Source organism: Mesoplodon densirostris, chromosome 9 (assembly GCF_025265405.1).
Source record: "Mesoplodon densirostris isolate mMesDen1 chromosome 9, mMesDen1 primary haplotype, whole genome shotgun sequence".
Lineage (NCBI taxonomy): Eukaryota > Metazoa > Chordata > Mammalia > Artiodactyla > Ziphiidae > Mesoplodon > Mesoplodon densirostris.
The window spans coordinates 52,861,074-52,880,984 of record NC_082669.1 but is presented as its reverse complement, the minus strand read 5'-3'; positions in this window follow the sequence as shown (position 1 = coordinate 52,880,984).

The following is a 19,911-nucleotide window of genomic DNA, read 5'->3' as shown; positions in this document are numbered from 1 at the left end:
GCAATAGTTCTGTAACTATTGATTTATATATGTCTCCTCCTCCATGTTTTATATACATTCATACCCCCATCATCTACCATGAACTTGACAAAAGATACGTACTTAGTATTATTTAAATAAATTGAACTATATTTCCTGGATCTTTGTAACAAGCTACATTGCTGCTGAGTTGGATAGATGGATCCATTCAGGCTTATAAAGCTAAGGTCAAAAGAAATAACACAGGCAAGGAAATCCTTTTTTTTTTTTTTTTCTTCTCTATGGTGGTAAAGAGTTTGGATTTTATTCTAAAAGCAAAGGAAAGCCATTGAAGGAGAGAGTCACACGATTCAATTTGCATGTTAAATATATCACTCTGGTATGCTTTCATTTTGATACTAAAGAAAGCATTGTTCATGGGTACTGAATCATTTATACCATACACATTATGCAAAAACAAGTCCACATTATTGAAATCTCCAAGGATGACTAGATAGAGAAATTTAAATGTGGCAAGTCAGACAAAGGTATTAACCTGCCACCTTCATATTCTCCCACGTGTGAATTTTCTATTGGGAATTCATAACCTTCCCAAATAATATTTCAGCTAAAACAAAGAAGAATGTCTTTTAAGTCTTTGGCAGAAAACGGAATGGCAGTGCACAAGGTAAAACGTACACAATGTTCTAATGATACACGTGTTGGAAGTTTAAAAAAATGGGGGCTTCCCTGGTGGCGCAGTGGTTGAGAGTCCACCTGCCAATGCAGGGGATGCGGGTTCGTGCCCCAGTCCGGGAAGATCCCACATGCCGCAGAGCAGCTGGGCATATATAAGACACTGATGAAAGAAATTGAAGACAACACAGACAGGTGGAAAGATATACCATGTTCTTGTACTGGAAAAATCAATATTGTAAAAATGACCATACTACCCAAGGCAATCTATAGATCCAAAACAACCCCTATCAAAATACCAATGACATTTTTCACAGAAATAGAATAATTTAAAAATTTTATGGAAACACAAAAGACCCTGAATAGCAAAAATAATCTTGAGAAAGAAGAACGGAACTGGAGGAATCAGGCTCACTGAGTTCAGACTATACTACAAAGCTACATTAATCTAAATAGTATGGTACTGGCACAAAAAACAGACACATAGATCAAGGGAGGAGAATAGAGAGCCCAGAAGTAAACCACACAATTATAGTAAATTAATCTATGACAAAGGAGGCAAGAATATACAATGGAGAAAAGCCAGTCTCTTTAATAAGTGGTGCTGGAAAAACTGGACAGCTACATGTAAAAGAATGAAATTAGAACATTCTCTAACACCATATACAAAAATAAACCCAGGGCCTCCCTGGTGGCGCAGTGGTTGAGAGTCCGCCTGCCGATGCAGGGGATACGGGTTCGTGCCCCGGTCTGGGAGGATCCCATATGCCGCGGAGCGGCTGGGCCCGTGAGCCATGGCCGCTGGGCCTGCGCGTCCAGAGCCTGTGCTCCGCAACGGGAGAGGCCACAACAGTGAGAGGCCCGCATACCGCAAAAAGAAAAAAAAAAAAAAAAACCCAAAATGGATTAAAGACCTAAATATAAAACCAGATACAATAAAACTTCTGGAGGTAAACCTATGCAGAACACTCTTTGACATAGATCATAGCAATATTTCTTTGGCTCTGTCTCCTAAAGCAAAGGAAATAAAAGCAAAAATAAACAAATGTGACCCAATTAAACTTAAAAGCTTTTGCACAGCAAAGGAAAACCACTGATGAAACAAAAAGACAACCTATTGTATAGGAGAAAATATTTGATATGATAAATGATATGACCAGTAATGGATTAATATCCAACATATATAAACAGCTCATACAACTCAATATCAAACAAACAAAAATGTGATTAAAAAGTGTGCAGAAGAACTGAATAGACGTTTTTCCAAAGAGGAAATGCAGGTGGCCAACAGGCACATGAAAAGATGCTCAACATCACTAATCATCAGGGATACGAAAATCAAAACCACAATGAGATACCACCTTACACCTGGCAGAATGGCTATCGTCAAAAAGATCACAAATAATAAATGTTGGCAAGGATGTGGAGAAAAGGGAACGCTTGTATACTGTTGGTGGAAATGTAAATTGGTACAGCCGCTGTGGAAAACATCGTGGAGGTTTCTCAAAAAACTAAAAATAGAACTACCTTATGACCCAGCAATTCCACTCCTGGGTATATATCTGAAAAATAACAAACACTAATTCAAAAAGATACATGTACCCCAATGTTCATAGCAGCATTATTTACAACTGTTAAGATATGGAAGCAACGTGTCTGTCAGCAGATGAATGGATAAAGAAGAAGTGATATATATGTATATATAAATGGAATACTACTCAGCCATAAAAAAGAATGAAATTTTACCATTTGCAACAAAATGGATGGACTTGGAGGGCATTATGCTATGTGAAATAAGTCAGAAAAAGACTAATACTGTATGATATCACTTATATGTGGAATCTAAAAAATCAACAAACTAGTAAATATAACAAAAAAGAAGCAGACTCACTGATATAGAGAACAAAGTAGTGGTTACCAGTGGGGAGAGAGAATTGGGGAGGGGCATAATAGAGTAGGGAGTAAGAGGTACACACTATTAGGTATAAAATAAGCTACAAGGATATATTGTAAAACACAGTGAATATAGCCAATATTTTATAATAACAATAAATGGAGTATAATCTTTAAAAATTGTGAATCACTATATTGTACACCTGTAACAAACAGTATTGTATAGCAACTATACTTCAATAAAAAAAATAATAAAATTGAGAAAAAAATAGTCAACAGCAAAGGCACAGATATTTGTTAAAAATTACCTAAATTTCTTTTACTATCAATACGTGTAACATTTTAGCCTCTATTAGTGGGAAAAAAAAGAAACAAAAAAGGACATTATAAAGTGATAAAAATATAGACAGGAGATTTTGCTCAAGACCATATATGAACATAATAATATAGCTCAAATATATAAAGCAACAATGAATGGATTTATGGGTAGAAAAAAATAAATAACCATTTTTGGTTACAGGCTTTATACAGCCTTGTTAGAAAATGACAGAAGAGTGAATCATATGAAAAAGTTGAAAATTTTTGAATTTCCTGCTAATTTGCCATGAAATACTTAACTTTACATTTATATCACAAGATTCATAATACACATCAAGAGCAAACTGGTTGAATATCACCAATTCAAATACTATCTTAAGAGTTGTCAGTCACTGAAATGTCTTAAAATCTTATACTCCTATATATATTAAAAAAAAATCTTGAATGAAGTCACAAATTTGATAACAATTTAAAATATCTGACTTACCAAGAATGAGATGTGAAACTGAAAGAAAAGAATTTCTAAACTATAATATTGATAAAAAGCATATTTCAATCTACTATGAAAAGGGAAAGACTCAATTAGCATTATATTATTCTATAAAAATATAACATTGTTTTCATATGAATATGTGATCAATGAATGTGCAGTCAAAATGTAGGAAAAAGTATTACAGAGGTGTGTTGTGCAGTTAATAACTGGATTTTTTGATGTCTTTGATATTGTAAAGTTTAAAAAATACATAGTTTATTTTTATTTTGTTCTCATTCTAAATAAATTCATTTTGTGCTTAACTCTGTATATGTAATCTTATATCCTTCTTCTTAAAGAAAGTTCCCTAAGTTAAGCATATGCTTCAGGCCCCACAAAGCCTGAATCTGCTCCTTTCTCCCAAATAGTACATCAGTCTTAAATGAATAAAGTTTCTAAAACACTATTGAAATACATTGACGATCTGAATAAATAAAGAGCTGTCATATTAAGGTATGGTCAACTTAATATTGTTTCCAAGTGAATTCTCTTGAAATTAATCTGTACATTTGAAGCAACTGATTCCTTAAAAAACTAAATATAGAGCTACCATGTGATCCAGCAATCCCACTCCTGGGCATATATCCAGAGAAAACCATAATTCAAAAACATGCATGTACCCAAATGTTCATTGCAGCACTATTTACAATAGCCAGGACATGGAAGCAACTTAAATGTCCATTGACGGAGGGATGGGTAAAGATGTGGTACATATATACAATGGAATATTACTCAGCCATTAAAAAGAACGAAATAATGCCATTTGCAGCAACATGGATGGACCTAGAGACTGTCATACTGAGTGAAGTAAGTCAGACAGAGAAAGACAAATATCACATGATAACACTTATATGTGGAATCTAAAAAAAATGGTACAAATGAACCTATTTAGAAAACAGAAATGGAACTACAGATGTAGAAAACAAACTTATGGTTACCAAGAGGGAAGGGTGGGGGGAGGGATAAATTGGGAGATTGGGATTGACATATACACACTACTATATATAAAATAGATAACTAATAAGAACCTACTGCACAGGGAACTCTATTCAATACTCTGTAATGACCTATATGGGAACAGAATCTAAAAAAAGGTGGATGTATGTATATGTATAACTGATTCACTTTGCTTTACAGCAGAAACTAACACAAATTGTAAATCAATTATCCTCCAATAAAAATTAATTAAAAAAATAAAGCAATTGAAACACAAATATTGTGGTTTTTTTTTGAACTTGACAGATTGATTCTGAACTTGACATTTGTATCAGTCAAGATTTAGTCAGAAATCAAAAACCACACCAGTTATTAGTGGAGATAGTCTAATATATATAAAATTGCAAGCAGGTATTACAGAACTAAGAGGCAAAAAGAGAGCAGTGAGGTTCTCTAGGGCTGGAGAAACAAAGAGATGGTGCTAGAAGTTTGGAAGAGGGTCTTGTGGAGATGGGACTCAGACATCAATGAAGGCGTGGCTATTCAGATGAATTGGGAGATTGGGATTGATATATATACACCACTGACACTGTGTATAAAATAGATAACTAATGAGAACTTACTGTATAGCACAGGGAACTCTACTCAATACTCTGTGGTGACCTAAATGAGAAGGAAATCCAATAAACAGGGGATATATGTATACGTATAGCTGATTCACTTTGTTGTATGGTATAAACTAATACAATATTGTAAAGCAACTATACTCCAATTAAAAAAAAAAAAGGAGCTCTGACAAGGGCATCCCAGCCAGGTGATTCCAGCAAACCTGAGGCAACATAATGAGGCTGATTTCTGGAGACTGGAGTCAGTTGCTGCTGTTGGGGTGACTAAGTTAGGCTGCAGCAATGCTGACAGAAACTAAAAGCAGACAGTAAGGAACACAGCCCTTGTCTTTCTCCAGTTATCCTTTAGTGTCCCCTAGTGACAGGGCCTAACAGGTAGCCACTCAGAAAAGGAGAAACGTGACTTGTAGACCCTAGCTCCAGCATCACAAAGAGAGTTGTAAAAGGTAGGCTAGAAGCTGAAAGATAAAGCTTAATAACAAGCATGGTATAAAAGAACACAGGTCTATCAACAGCTAGGATAATTTTGAAAATGAAGAGTAAAGGTGAAGGACTTTCCCTCTCATATTTTAGAACATAATTTTTAAAAGTTGTACAAAGAGTTTGGTGCTAACATGAGAATAGGAAAGTAAACCAAAGGGACAGAATATATTGCCCAGAGATAACCCTTATAAGTGGTCAATCTTCATATTATGATAGAGGTGGCCTCATAAATCAATCAGAAATGATTTTCAAAACTTCCATTGCACTGGAAAGAAACAGATTGTTTTATTGGTTTATAGAAAATAATATACCAGGTAAAATCCAGGTGTTTTAAAAGCCTAAATATGAAAGGTAAGATTATAAATCTTATGGAAGAAAATATAGGGGAATATCTTTGTGGCATACGTGTGAGAAAGGATTGCTTAAACCAGACCTCAAAGCACAAACCATATGGCTGAAACTTGGATTTCTGTTATGTGAGGTCACCATAGACATAATTAGGAAATGAGGGAGAAGATATTTACAATATCTAAAAATGGCAAGAAATAAACATTATTCTACTACATATAAGGAACTCCAATGAATCAAGGGGAAAAAAAGAAAACCCAATTAAAAATGGGAAAAATATATGAACAGGGAAAACTGAAATGGAAAAATATATTTGTGATGTCATTTAAAACTTATGTGAAGGGTAACAGGAACATATTTTATAAGCTATTACACTCTCCTACAATAAGGAAAAAAAATGATGTCTCCTGGCTTTCAGCAATTCTTTCAGGCTTAAAATTTAAAGATTACATTGCAGGTATTTAAATGTAGTGGGGAATTTTGACATGATTTATTACCTTTTTGCATTAAATAAAGCAAAAACATAGTTAAATTTCTCTTAAATTTACTCAGCACCTTGCTTAGTTGGCTTAATCAACTCAAAGCTCTGTTAACTTTAGTTTCCTTACCCAGTCAAAATAAGGCCTTTCAGGGCACACCATCTATTCAAAGCTTCTGTAGGTCCCAAGTACTTTACTTTGGTTATTCATCTTTAATAATATTTTAATTACACATTTTGTCCTAAGAAAAGGTGTGTGTGTGTGTGTGTGTGTGTGTGTGTGTGTGTGTGTGTGTGTGTGTGTGACAGAGTGAGAAAGACTGAGATAGAGGGAGAGGGAGAGGGAGAGGGGGAGAGAGGGGGAGAGAGGGGGAGAGAGGGGGAGAGAGGGGGAGATGGGGGAGAGAGGGGGAGAGGGGGGAGAGAGGGGGAGGGGGGAGAGGGGGGGGAGGGAGGGAGGGAGACTTCCTGTCCATCAGATTGACCACAGTTATAAAATTGGATAATATGGAGTACTGGGAATCATGTGGAGAAACAGGACTCTTCGTGCATTGCTGGTGGACAGTTAAACTGGTGCAGCCTTTCTAGAGGTTGGTGAAGCTGAATATGCATTGACCTTTTGACTCCCCAGCAGTCCCACTCCAGTGTATATCCATCACAGGGATGACCAGGGATATTCCTCACAGCACTGCTGGGAGCGGGAGGCATGCTAGCTGTCCATCACCAGGGGATGGTTTAGAGTGTTCTGGAGGAGCCAAGCAGGCAAGCATGCATTAGTAAGAAGAAACAAACCAGATGCTGAGAGGCAACAATACTGTATTACAAACAGTATTAAATTAAATAAGGAGGCTTCCCTGGTGGCGCGGTGGTTGGGAGTCCGCCTGCCGATGCAGGGGACACGGGTTCGTGCCCCGGTCTGGGAAGATCCCACGTGCCGTGGAGCGGCTGGGCCCATGAGCTGTGGCCGCTGGGCCTGCGTGTCTGGAGCCTGTGCTCCGCAATGAGAGAGGCCACAACAGTGAGAGGCCCGCGTACCGCAAAAAAAAAAAAAAAAAAATTAAATAAGTAAGAAAGAAGATGATCTCTAAGGTGCAAATCATTCATGTAGATCAAGAGAAAACAAGCTCTACAGCACAAAAGAAAAATCCCTATTCTATATTTATGTAAGATTCAATTACACACAATTAACAGGGATATGTAGCTATCTGTCTCTATATTTCTACATAAAATCATATCATTTTCACAGATACATATATTTCCAAAAACACATATAACCATATGGGAGCCAAAATCAAGGTGGGAGGAGGAAATGGGAGTGGGCATAGAGTGTAATGGGGAAAAATAATAAAACAAGAAACAGATCAAAGTTGAAAAGTGTGCCCCCAACAGCGACAAGTATGATAACACAAATCCCTCTGCTTGAGGAGAGAGAGAGGTGGGGGAAGGAGGGGGAAGGAGAGGGGAGGAGGAAGAAGAGGAGAAGAGCTACTCTCCTGCTCAAAATCTTCAGCTCCAAAGCGTGAAATGACTAAAGCCTGTTCTTTTTAGTCAGGTGTTAAACGTCTTCTGCCATCTGTTGCAACATTAATTTCCTATCCTTCAGCCCTACAGTTCGCTCACCTCACTAAAGCGGACTGCTCATGCCTTCTGAGTGTTCCTGGCCTTTCTTTTTTTTAAGATTTTTTTTGGATGTGGACCATTTTTAAAGTCTTTATTGAATTTGTTACAATATTGCTTCTGTTTTATGTTTTGGTTTTTGGTCATGAGGCATGTGGTATCTTAGCTCCCCGACCAGGGATCGAACCCACACCCCCTGAACTGGAAGGCGAAGTCTCAACCACTGGACCAGCAGGGAAGTCCCACTGGCCTTTCTTAAACAGCACTACCCACAGTAGCTGCCATGTTTTGAGTAACTATTCTTGGACTAGGAGCTTTAACATTCAGACCTCACTGATTCCCCAAACATTCCAGTGGGGGAGGCATTGCTGCCCCAAGCTCTAAAGATTCTAAGGTAAATGTAGGCTCTGAGAGCCTGGATGCAGAGTCACGGAGTTTGCACTCTTCCTGCCAACTGGAACCCCTTATTGTCCCTTCACCTTCTACACTCTCACCCTGTGCCTTTCCACACGTCACAATCACATCTATCCTTCAAAGACTTCTCAAGTGCCAACTCAGCTGTGAAGCTTCTCCTGGTGACTCCAAGCTGATAGATGTGTTTTCTTCCTTTGTGAATCCTCATATTATTTATTATATAAATTTACCATGAGCCTTGCCACACTTTACCTGATAATCATTTTTCACGGACTTGTCTTATTTTGGCTTTTAGATTGTAAACTCTCAAGGACAGAAACTTAATCTGGTTCATTTTTCTTTTGAGGTCTTAAATATTTTTTGGGGGAGAGGAGGTGCAAAAATTAAGTGAAGAGTGCTTTGGAATTTGGACATATGTCAATAGAGGCATTCAGTCTCAGAGTCTTTGAAAGCAGGGGCATGATCTCCTGGATAGGAAACTCTGGGAAGCTGGGTAGGCACTTAGGAGCCATCTGTGGCTACAGTTTCAGGCATCCCAGGAAGAATGCCCACGACCCAGTCAGTCATCTGATGCTGGATATTTTACTAATAACCTTATGTCCCCATATGAGAACTCAGATTCAAAATCCCATCACCACTGGCAGAGAGAAAACAAGGCAATATTGCTGAGATGACAGTGATTGATATCAGATCTTCCAGAAAGTCAGGTTTTGAAAACGGTGCGTGTGTTTGTGGGTGTGGGTGTACTAGGGTGAAATGGGGCAAACTGTGGAGGGGAGAGAGAATGGAAAAAGGGATGTAGGGTTCCTGTAGGGCAAAGTGGACATACTTCATTGTCTCATAGAGGAGGGTTGAGGCTTGGGCGAGCAAAGTAGAGCCTTCTGTTGAAGGAGAGCCATAGGCTTAGATGGGAAGTTCGGGGGCCCACTCCTCTCTTTAAAAAGTTTGATTAATTGTGGAGTTTTAGAGGAATCAGTAAATACCACTCCTGAGTTCAGAACCCTTTGATAAGTGGACAAATAGAAACATGATAAAAGTTGAAATTATTTGTTGTTATTGACATAAGATGAATTGAAGAATGTGGCTTAGATCTAACATCTTCTGGCCCTGAGTCAGACACACGTCCTAACCTCCCTCCCAGTCACTGGCGCATGTAGGCGTTGGCAGGCTTCCCTCAGAGCGGCAGAGCCCATCCTTATGAGTGTACCATCTGATGATGAAAGTTATGAAGGCAGGCTGGCTTTCAAAGACAAGGAGGAAGCTGCTGGGCCACATGTACCCATTCATTCTTTGAAATTGACCAATCAGATACATTACTCCTTATTACCTAGGACAGGGGAAGAAGCCGTGAAGAGAGGCTGGGGAAATTCCTCCACGTGGACCCATGAGAGGAGAGGAAAGGGAGATATCTACCCCAAACCCACACACAATTAATATCAACAGTTAAACCCACTCTCCTCCATTCCTTCTCCTCTTCTACATTCTACCACATTTCTTCAACGTGCCGCGGTAGTGACCTGACCAGCTGAGGGTATGACATGTTGTTATAGAGATAAGACAAGATATTTGCCCCTAAGGAATTTATGATTTTTAACAGAGATAAAATTGAAAACTACGGATAGAACAAACAGAGCTATTTTTCAGAACCTTGCTGAACAATTATGCTAGTCATCAATTGATTGCCTCTCAGCGCTAATTTCACCCTTATTTTCTGCTCTGTAACAATGGGCCCTGAAAATATTTCTCTCTTGCCAGTGGGCAAGAGATCAAGCTTTGTTGGAAGAGAATCCCAGAGGGACACTGGAGGAGAAAGGAATTTTTTCTTCCTGGCAGCTGTGTGTTCCTCTGGGCAGGCTCTGTAGAGGGTACAGGCCCTCACGGCAGCCAGGGGTTAGTAGCACATGGGATCTCCTTGCAGGCACCTCCCCTCCCAGCACAGTGCTACCAGCCTGGCAACCCCCTGTGAATGGCTCTCTCCATAGCCACCAGCGAACACAGCCTCAGGGGACTTCTCTCCCATCCCGGGCTGTGCTCTGTCCAATGTGGTCTAGATCCCTGGTGAAGCCCTCTTCCAGATCTGTCCCTTCCTTGGATTCTGTATCCCAGCCCCACGGGCAGTTGTTGCTTCTGTAACTGCCCTCTTTACTCCCTATTAGTCAATCCTCTGTTTCTTCAAGCTCCTCTTACAGTTAATAATTCTCTATATTTGATTTTATTTGAAAGTTACCTATTCAAATTACTCTGTGGTTTGTGTCCAGATTGGACCCTGACTGATATGACTATGAAACAGTCATTTTAACACTATGCTCCAGAGCATGATAATTATGAAGAAAAACATCACCTTTTAATATTTTACAAGCAGGTCATTTTTTTCCCACAATTGTTTCTGAACTCTGTGAAAGATAATTCAAAGCGGTCTTTTCCATATGTATTATGTGTTAAGCCATTTAAATGTACAAAAATAAAGCATTTTTCTAAACTCTCAAAAGGCTTTGAGTATGAGATGGAAATATGCTTTGATAGTGTCATTGATTTTCAAATGCTGCAGTAAGAGAGTTTCTGAAAGATGCTAAATCCATGTCATTAAAACCAGTGACAGGGATTCAATTTTAATCTGTTTGAAAAATTGCCTGATTAGGTAAAAATGGCTTATCTCAAATGCTTGCCCTCACCTTGAGAACCTTTGTCTATTTGAGGCTAAAACACCTACACAGAAGAAGGGTTAGGCCCTGATGGTACCTGCAACTCTCCAGAACATCCAAATGTTATCCAGATAAACAGTGTGAGAGAAGCCTGAGTGACTTCTCTGGCAGCTGGCAGTCTCTGAAATTCAGTTCCATTCTCAGTAAATTGGGTTCAAAGAAAGCTTAGAATGATCATGTATGATTTTCTGGATTTCATGGATATGCTCTCAAACACTATTATAGATTCCAAGAAAGGACACATATTTGAACATTATTTTTATTGAGAGGCAAAACAAACCAAGACTATAACTTGATGTAATTCTTGTAAATGGTCACAAGTCCAGAGTTTGGGATCCTAGCCTTAACTTTGAAATAAACTGGTTGTATAACCTTTGGCTTGTTATTTGAACCTCTCCAAGCCTCATTTACATCCACATGTAAAGTAAAAGGACTGGCTGATCACATTTCTGCTAGTGTTAAAATTCTGTGACTCTGAAGAGTTTTCTCTAAGTTCTTAACATGCCTCCAATGTAGACTCTATTTTTTCTCCTCATATTTTCCCATCATTATTATGTTTTTAGCTTTCCTCTTACTTTATTTCAAGTTTTGGATTTTTTTCTTAATAGTAATTTTTAAAAATTGAAGTATAGTTGCTGTACAAAGTTACAGGTGTACAATATAGTGATTCACAATTTTTTAAGGTTCTACTCCATTTACAGTTATTATAAAATATTGGCTATATCCCCCATGTTGTACAGTATATCCTTGTAGCTCTTTCTAATCATTCTTTGACTCTCCCACCGCTAGTTTTCAAACATACTGTTGACACTACACACTGAAAAGTCACTTATGGATTGTTGGCCTATAGCAAGAGACCTGACCATCTTTCCCTGGTTCTCCTGATTCCTCTCTCTGACTGTGATAATCACCTCACTTCTATGTCTGATCATCCAATAAAGCTTGCTACCTGCAGGCACATAACTTCTGCTTTTTCTCATTCACTTTTCACCACTCTTTTTTTCTGTGTGTGGGGGGTCCACCATGCAGCTTGCAGGATCTTCCCCAGCTAGGGACTGAACCCAGGTCACCACGGTGAAAGCCCAGAATCCTAACCACTAGGCCATCAGGGAAGTCTCATCCCTCCAAATAGAAGCCCAACATTTTTTTTCCCTTCATGTTCCTGAGCAGAAAACTATCCACATAGTGCACTTTATATGTCGATTGCTACATACCCTTTGACTAAAGATGGTTGAACATAATTAAAGACTGAAAACCAAATCTTTATCTTTCTGAGATGCTTTCCCTAGGAAAAAGTAGAATCAGAAAAAAAATGATTGGCAATAGTTTTTCCCCGTAATTTGTTTATGTTTTACTTCTTTAGACTCAAGAAATATAGAAGTGAATGAAGTAGAAAAAATTCTGTATTCTTCCCTATCCTGTTCCCTAGGATGTTGACAGTTCAGTGCATAATCTCTGCATCTTTCTTTTGATAGGTGGACAGACAGACAGATAGATATCCCTAGTGGTTCCTGCAGCATCTGGAAAAGTACCAAGGTACACTCCAGTAACAGAAAAAAAAAAGATATCTCTCTTATCACCAATTAATACACACAGAATACAGAACAAAGAGGTAGAAAGTAGTTCCTCATTTTTCTCAAGCTGGTGCCTACAATGGACATTTGGAAGGTCCTTCTCACTCATTTCTTTCCCACTCCTCTAATTTCTGCAGATACTCCTCTGTCTTTCCCAGCCTGAGCAGTCCTTGCTCCTCCTGAGATCTCAGATCTATGAAACAGGACCTTGCCTCCCACCTTGCAACATCCCTGGGAGGGCCTTCCTGGGAATAAGTTGTAGGTCTTTTCAGTTCTTTGCAATGGAATAGCGGTTACACACTTTCTCTTCCTGACATCAACTATCTTTTGAGGCATACCTTCGAACTTTGGACCATAAAATACAAAAGAATTCTTTTTTCTTGCCTTACTAAAGACTTTCTCTTTACCAAGTAAAAATAGGGGAAGAAAATAGGAGGTGAAGAGAAAGACAAGCTCACTCTATCTATAATATCATTCTACAATAATTTACCATTATACAACATAGGTAAATATGTATAAAATTATACATATACATACATGTATCTACTGCATTATTCGTTTTTACAAGTTCACATAACGTTCCTGACCAGACCATATCTCTCCTCATGACTGCCTTCCTTTTTTTTTTTTTTTATAAACTAAGGTTTTTTTTTTCTTTTTTGTTTTTTGTTTTGGAATCCTGATTCTATGACTCTGTGAGGGCAATAGAGACACTGAGTATCCAAGGCTTTGGAAATCCAGGATGTTTATAAAACTCAAGACCAACAATATTATCAGAAAAATTTATCTTTGTACATTATGCAAGTTAAAAAATATATATCATACTTACTTTAAAGCTATGAGAAAATATCCTGGTGTAATCATTTTTCTAAAAGTTACATATATTGTCATTTGGCCATAGAGATATTTTCAATCTGAAATATTTGGGGTACCAAGAAAGATAACCATTTATTAAATTAACAATTAACAGTATTATGATGGTTGCCATTTCAATTACTTAGCCATGGAAACCAAAATTGTTCTTGTTTGTGAAATAGAAATGGGGGCATGGTGTAAGTTGTTCAGTATAAGAAGTCACCATACATTTTATTCAAATATTCTGAAATATTATTTTGTGAATAGTATTTAGTCTGGAATATTGGGATTTTTAAGGAGAAATCTTTTCACTTTCATTCTACATTACTTATGTTATCCTTCTGGCATTCTTTCTTAAATATTATGAAAGCCTTAGTGATATAATTTCAGAATTCTGATAATTACCTCAACAAACCTAAGGATAAGAGCAGCAAAATATGGTCATAAAGAAATTGGAAGAGTTTTGGGAACAGTAGGATGTTTGTAATAGAGATTCATTCTTTAGGTTGGAAACAACCATAACCTTCACTATTATCTCATTGAAAAATGGCAGCTATCTCTAATTCAAGCACTAAGATATCTTGTTGAAGCTCAACATATGTGGGAAAACCCTTCCCAAATCTCTTATCTTCCTGAGTTTGCTGCCACCATTCATTCTCAACTCCTCTAGCCCAGACCTGGAATCAGATCCTACCAATTGTATTATTCAGAATCTTTCCTGTTCACCCATTTTTTTTTTTTTTTGCCCCTTCTGACTGACTCCGACTTCACCGACAGCTTCACCTGATAATAGCTTCCCAGCTTTTCCTTTGCCTCTTGATTTGCTTCTCTCTAGACCTCCCCAAAGCCAACAGACTTTGGTTTATTTTAAATACAAAATTGTTAGTTGATCACACTATCCTCCTACTTAAAAATCCTTCTGTGGCTCACCAAGGATCTCAACATAAAATCCAAACGTGTTTGCAAGGCAAATAAAGCCATTTATAACCTGATCTCTCTCTGCTTTCTGCCCAATCTAATTTCTTGCTGTTTTCTTCCTCATGCTCTGTGTTTCTGACATTGTGGACAACTTGCAGTGCCCTGAACATACACCATCTCTCACAGTACCATGAAGCCTTTGCAGTTACTCTTCAAAAACTCATTTCATTTATCATGTCCTCCAGAAAGTCTGCTCTGATTTTACTCCCTTGTTCTGAATTTGATAAATTATGAACACTTCAAGGCTTATATTGTAATTGTTTACCTGTCCATTATATTCACAGATCTCTGAGAGCAGGAAAATTTCATCTTTGAATGCCTAGCATCCAGAGTAATGTTTGTATAAATTGATATATAAGAGAAGTATAAAAAATGATCAGTAATGATAAACATGTAATTCAAGATGATAGTTGCCCACTGATGGAGAAAGAAGGGGAAAGTAATAGAGAGACTTAAACGATCATAGTATCTTAAGTCTTAAACTGGATGGCAGACATTTAGGTGTCCATAATTGTAAACTTTACATTTTTTTCATATGTCAAATATTTTCTAGGAAATTTTAAAATAAATAAGTGCTGATGTTATAAATCACAGCAAGATCCTTTTGGACCCACCTCCTAGAGAAATGGAAATAAAAACAAAGATAAACGGGGCTTCCCTGGTGGCGCAGTGGTTGAGAGTCCGCCTGCCGATGCAGGGGACATGGGTTTGTGCCCCGGTCCGGGAAGGTCCCACATGCCATGGAGCGGCTGGGCCCGTGAGCCATGGTCGCTGAGGCTGCGCGTCTGGAGCCTGTGCTCCGCAACGGGAAAGGCCACAACAGTGAGAGGCCCGCGTACCGCAAAAAAAAACAAACAAAAAGAACCAAAGATAAACAAATGGGACCTAATGAAACTTCAAAGCTTTTGCACAGCAAAGGAAACCATAAACAAGACCAAAAGACAACCCTCAGAATGGGAGAAAATATTTGCAAATGAAGCAACTGACAAAGGATTAATCTCCAAAATTTATAAGCAGCTCATGCAGCTCAATAGCAAAAAAACAAACAACCCAATCCAAAAATGGGCAGAAGACTTAAATAGGCATTTCTCCAAAGAAGATATACAGACTGCCAACAAACACATGAAAGAATGCTCAACATCATTAATCATTAGAGAAATGCAAATCAAAACTACAATGAGATATCATCTCACACCAGTCAGAATGGCCATCATCAAAAAATCTAGAAACAATAAATGCTGGAGAGGGTGTGGAGAAAAGGGAACACTCTTGCACTGCTGGTGAGAATGTGAATTGGTACAGCCACTATGGAGAACAGTATGGAGGTTCCTTAAAAAACTAAAAATAGAACTACCATATGACCCAGCAATCCCACTACTAGGCATATACCCTGAGAAAACCATAATTCAAAAAGAGACATGTACCAAAATGTTCATTGCACCTCTATTCACAATAGCCCGGAGATGGAAACAACCTAAGTGTCCATCATCGGATGAATGGATAAAGAAGATGTGGCACATATATACAATGGAATATTACTCAGCCATAAAAAGAAACGAAACTGAGCTATTTGTAATGAGGTGGATAGACCTAGAGTCTGTCATACAGAGTGAAGTAAGTCAGAAAGAGAAAGACAAATACCGTATGCTAACACATATATATGGAATTTAAGAAAAAAAAGTGTCATGAAGAACCTAGGGGTAAAACAGGAATAAAGACACAGACCTACTTGAGAATGGACTTGAGGATATGGGGAGGGGGAAGGGTAAGCTGTGGCAAAGCGAAAGAGAGGCATGGACATATATACAGTACCAAACGTAAGGTAGATAGCTAGTGGTAAGTAGCCACATAGCACAGGGAGATCAGTTCGGTTCTTGGTGACCACCTGGAGGGGTGGGATAGGGAGGGTGGGAGGGAGGGAGATGCAAGAGGGAAGGGATGTGGGAACAGATGTATATGTATGACTGATTCACTTTGTTATAAAGCAGAAACTAAAAAAAAAAAAAAAAAAAAAAAGAAGTGCTGATGTTAGCATCATGGTGGTATAAGATGTTCCTCCTTTTTGTCCCCCTCTTTTCAACAACAAATTAGACATCCATCACAAACAAAATTACCTTTGTGGGAGTTGTGGGATTTAGCACCATACTCCAAGGGGCCCAGGAGGAATTCTGCCCACCTGTGCATATGATAATAGGTAGGTAGACCTTGGTATGAGCTGTGGAACCAGTGGAGCCAGTGAATCTACTACCACACCTCTCACCACGGTCAGCAAAAAACCTGGAGAGTGCTGACCTGGGCAGAAGCTCATGGATGAGAGGGAATTGGCAGAAGTCCAGCCTCCCTGAGGGGAGTTTCCAGCACACCACTGGAGAAAAAAGAGGTTTGGATACATTGGACACTATAAGAGGAACTTTACCAATGCCACCTCCTTCCTCCCCAAGGCAACACTGCCTGGGGCTGAAAAAAACAGGTGGTGGCAATCTCTCCTGAAGGGGAAAAGAAGAGCAATGAGTGAGAGGCTGGCTACCCCAGTGCTGTAGTACACAGGTGGAGAAACCTGTTTCTCTCCACCAGCACCCAGAGTACCTAGGTGGGACCTCTGTGACTTGTTGGAGAGTGATCAGGAAGAGACAGTTAAGAATATCAAAGGGCATTAAAGAGATGTGGTTCCTGTTGTCTATGCCCAGAACTTCAGCAGAAAGTCTGCCCACAAGCTTCTAGGAGTATCTCACCCAAGGATCTTCCTACCACAGGTTTGCAGGCACCCCAATGCCCTGAGTGCTAAACTTATACCTCCCCTCATTCTGCTACCGACTCCTTGTGTGAGCCCCTGAGTGTGGCTAGGGAGTGAGCTCAGAAAACAGGCCAGGGTCTGTAGTCAAGGGAGAAACCACAAACTTGGGCATAGCGACACCTTCTGGAAAATAAAAGACAGGTTTCAGCACCCACCTGGTGGGTTGTAAGAACCAGAGCACATGCCACAACTAAGACCTGGTGCAGACCAAAAAAAAGCTGTCCTCTTAAAAAAAAAAAGTGTAAAAATTCTACCTACTATAAGAGGGACCAAGAAAAGTGAAACAGGTGTACACATACAAAGGTGGAGAAAACTCCAGATAATAATAGCACCAATAAACAGAATACCCTACCTGAAGGCAACTAGCAACTATTTAAGGAGTTGTCTGTTACTTCAAATTTGAAAGTAACACAAAACTGCAAGGAACATGAAAAACCAATCAAATGTCATCACCCAAAGATAATAATTCTTCTATAACTGAGCTCAAAGGCACAGAATTTTGGAATCAAGCTGATAAAGAATTCAAAATAGATGTTTTGAAGAAACTCAATGAGGTATAAGAAAATTCAGAAAGAAAATGCAATGTAATCACACAAAAAAAATACATGATCAAATTGATATTTACCAAAGAGGTAGAAGTCATAAAGAAGAACCAAACAGAAACTCTGGAGATGAAGAATTCAATGAATGAAGTGAACATTCAATAGAGAGCAACTGCAACAGAGTAACGACAGAATAAGTGAGTTAGAGAACAGGAATTTTGAAATAACCCAATAGAGGAGATCAAAGAAAAAAAAAAGCAGAGTAAAGCAAGTCTTCATGATCTATGGGGAACCATAAAAACAAAACCAAAAACAAAATGAGTAGAATAATTGGGATTCCAGAAGGAGAAAAGGGGGTGGGGCAGAAAGGTTCTTTAAAGAAATAATAGCTGAGAACCTCCCAAACCTGGGGAGAGATTTGGACATCCAAGTTCAAAAAAATAATAGGTCACCCTATTAACTCAGTGCAAAAAATCCTTCTCCAAGACACATTATAATGAAACTGTTAAAACTAAAGGTAGGGCCTCCCTGGTGGCGCAGTGGTTGAGAGTCCGCCTGCCGATGCAGGGGACACGGGTTCGTGCCCCGATCCCGGAGGATCCCACATGCCGCGGAGCGGCTGGGCCCGCGAGCCATGGCCGCGGGGCCTGTGTGTCCGGAGCCTGTGCTCCGCAACGGGAGAGGTCACAGCAGTGAGAGGCCCGCGTACAGCAAAAAAAAAAAAAAAAAAAAAAAAAAAAAACTAAAGGTAAAGAAAATCCTAAAAAAAGCCAGGGAAAAAAGATTGTAATCTAGAAAAGAAACCCCATTGGGCTATCAGTGGATTTCTCAACAGAAACCCAAAAGACCAGGAGAGAGTGGAATGACAGTCAAAATACTGAAAGAAAAAAATTGCCAGTCAAGAATATGCTATCTGACAAAGTTATTTTCAGATACAGAGGAGAAATAAAGCCTTTCCCAGACAAACAAAAGCTGAAGGAGTTTATCACCACTAGACCTGCCTTGCAAGAAATGCTGAAAGGAGTTCTTCAAGTTGAAATGAAAAGACACTAATCAGGGACTTCCTTGGTGGTCCAGTGGGTAAGACTCTGTGTTGCCAATGTAGGGGGCCCAGCTTTGAACCCTGGTTGGGGAACTAGATCCCGCATGCATGCTGCAACTAAGAGTCCACATGCCGCAGCTAAGAAGCCTGCATGCTACAACAAAGATACCATGTGTCGCAACAAGACCTGGTGTAGCCAAAAAAAAAAAAAAAAAAAAAAAAAAAAAAGAAAAGAAAAGAAAAAAGAAAAAGAAAAGACACTAATCAGTGACATACAAACATATTAAAGTATACACACACTGGTAAAGGTAAATACACAGTCAGACTTAGGAAAATCTAATTCTGTAATAGGATGGTGTGTTAAATAAACTACAGCATAAAGGTTAAAGGAAAACAGTACTAAAAATAGTTATAGCTACTATAATTTGTGAATGAATACACAATATAAAAAGAAGTAATTACATAAAAATATAAATATAAAAGGGGGAATAAAAGAGTGAAGATTTTGTTTAAAAATGGACTATTTTATCAATGAGATGTCTTATGTAAGACTCATGGTAACCACAAAGCAAAAACCTAGTAGATTCGCAAAAGATACAGAAAGGGCAAACAGAACACACCACCAGAGAAAATCACCAATTTACAAAGGCAGGCAGAAACAGAGGGAAAAAGAAATAATAGAAATACAATATAGCCAGAAAGCAATTAATAACATGGCATTAATAATTCCTTATATATCAATAATAACTCTAAATGTAAATGGGTTGAATTTTCCAATCAAAAGTCACAGAGTGGCTGGATGGCTAAAAATACAGGACCCAATTTTACTTTGTCTACAAGAGACTCACTTTAGTTTTAGGATACACATAGATTCAAAGTGAAGGGATGGAAAAAGCTATTTCATGCAAGAGGGAAAAAAAGCAAGCAGGGAAGTCATACTTATATCATACAAAATAGACTCTAACTCAAAATCATAACAGGAGACAAAAAAGTTTATTATACAATGATAAAGGAGTCAATTCATCAAGAAGATATAACAATCTTAAATATATACATACCCAACATTAACCTCAATATATTAACCAAATACTAACATATCAGAAGGGGGATATATTAATATATTAT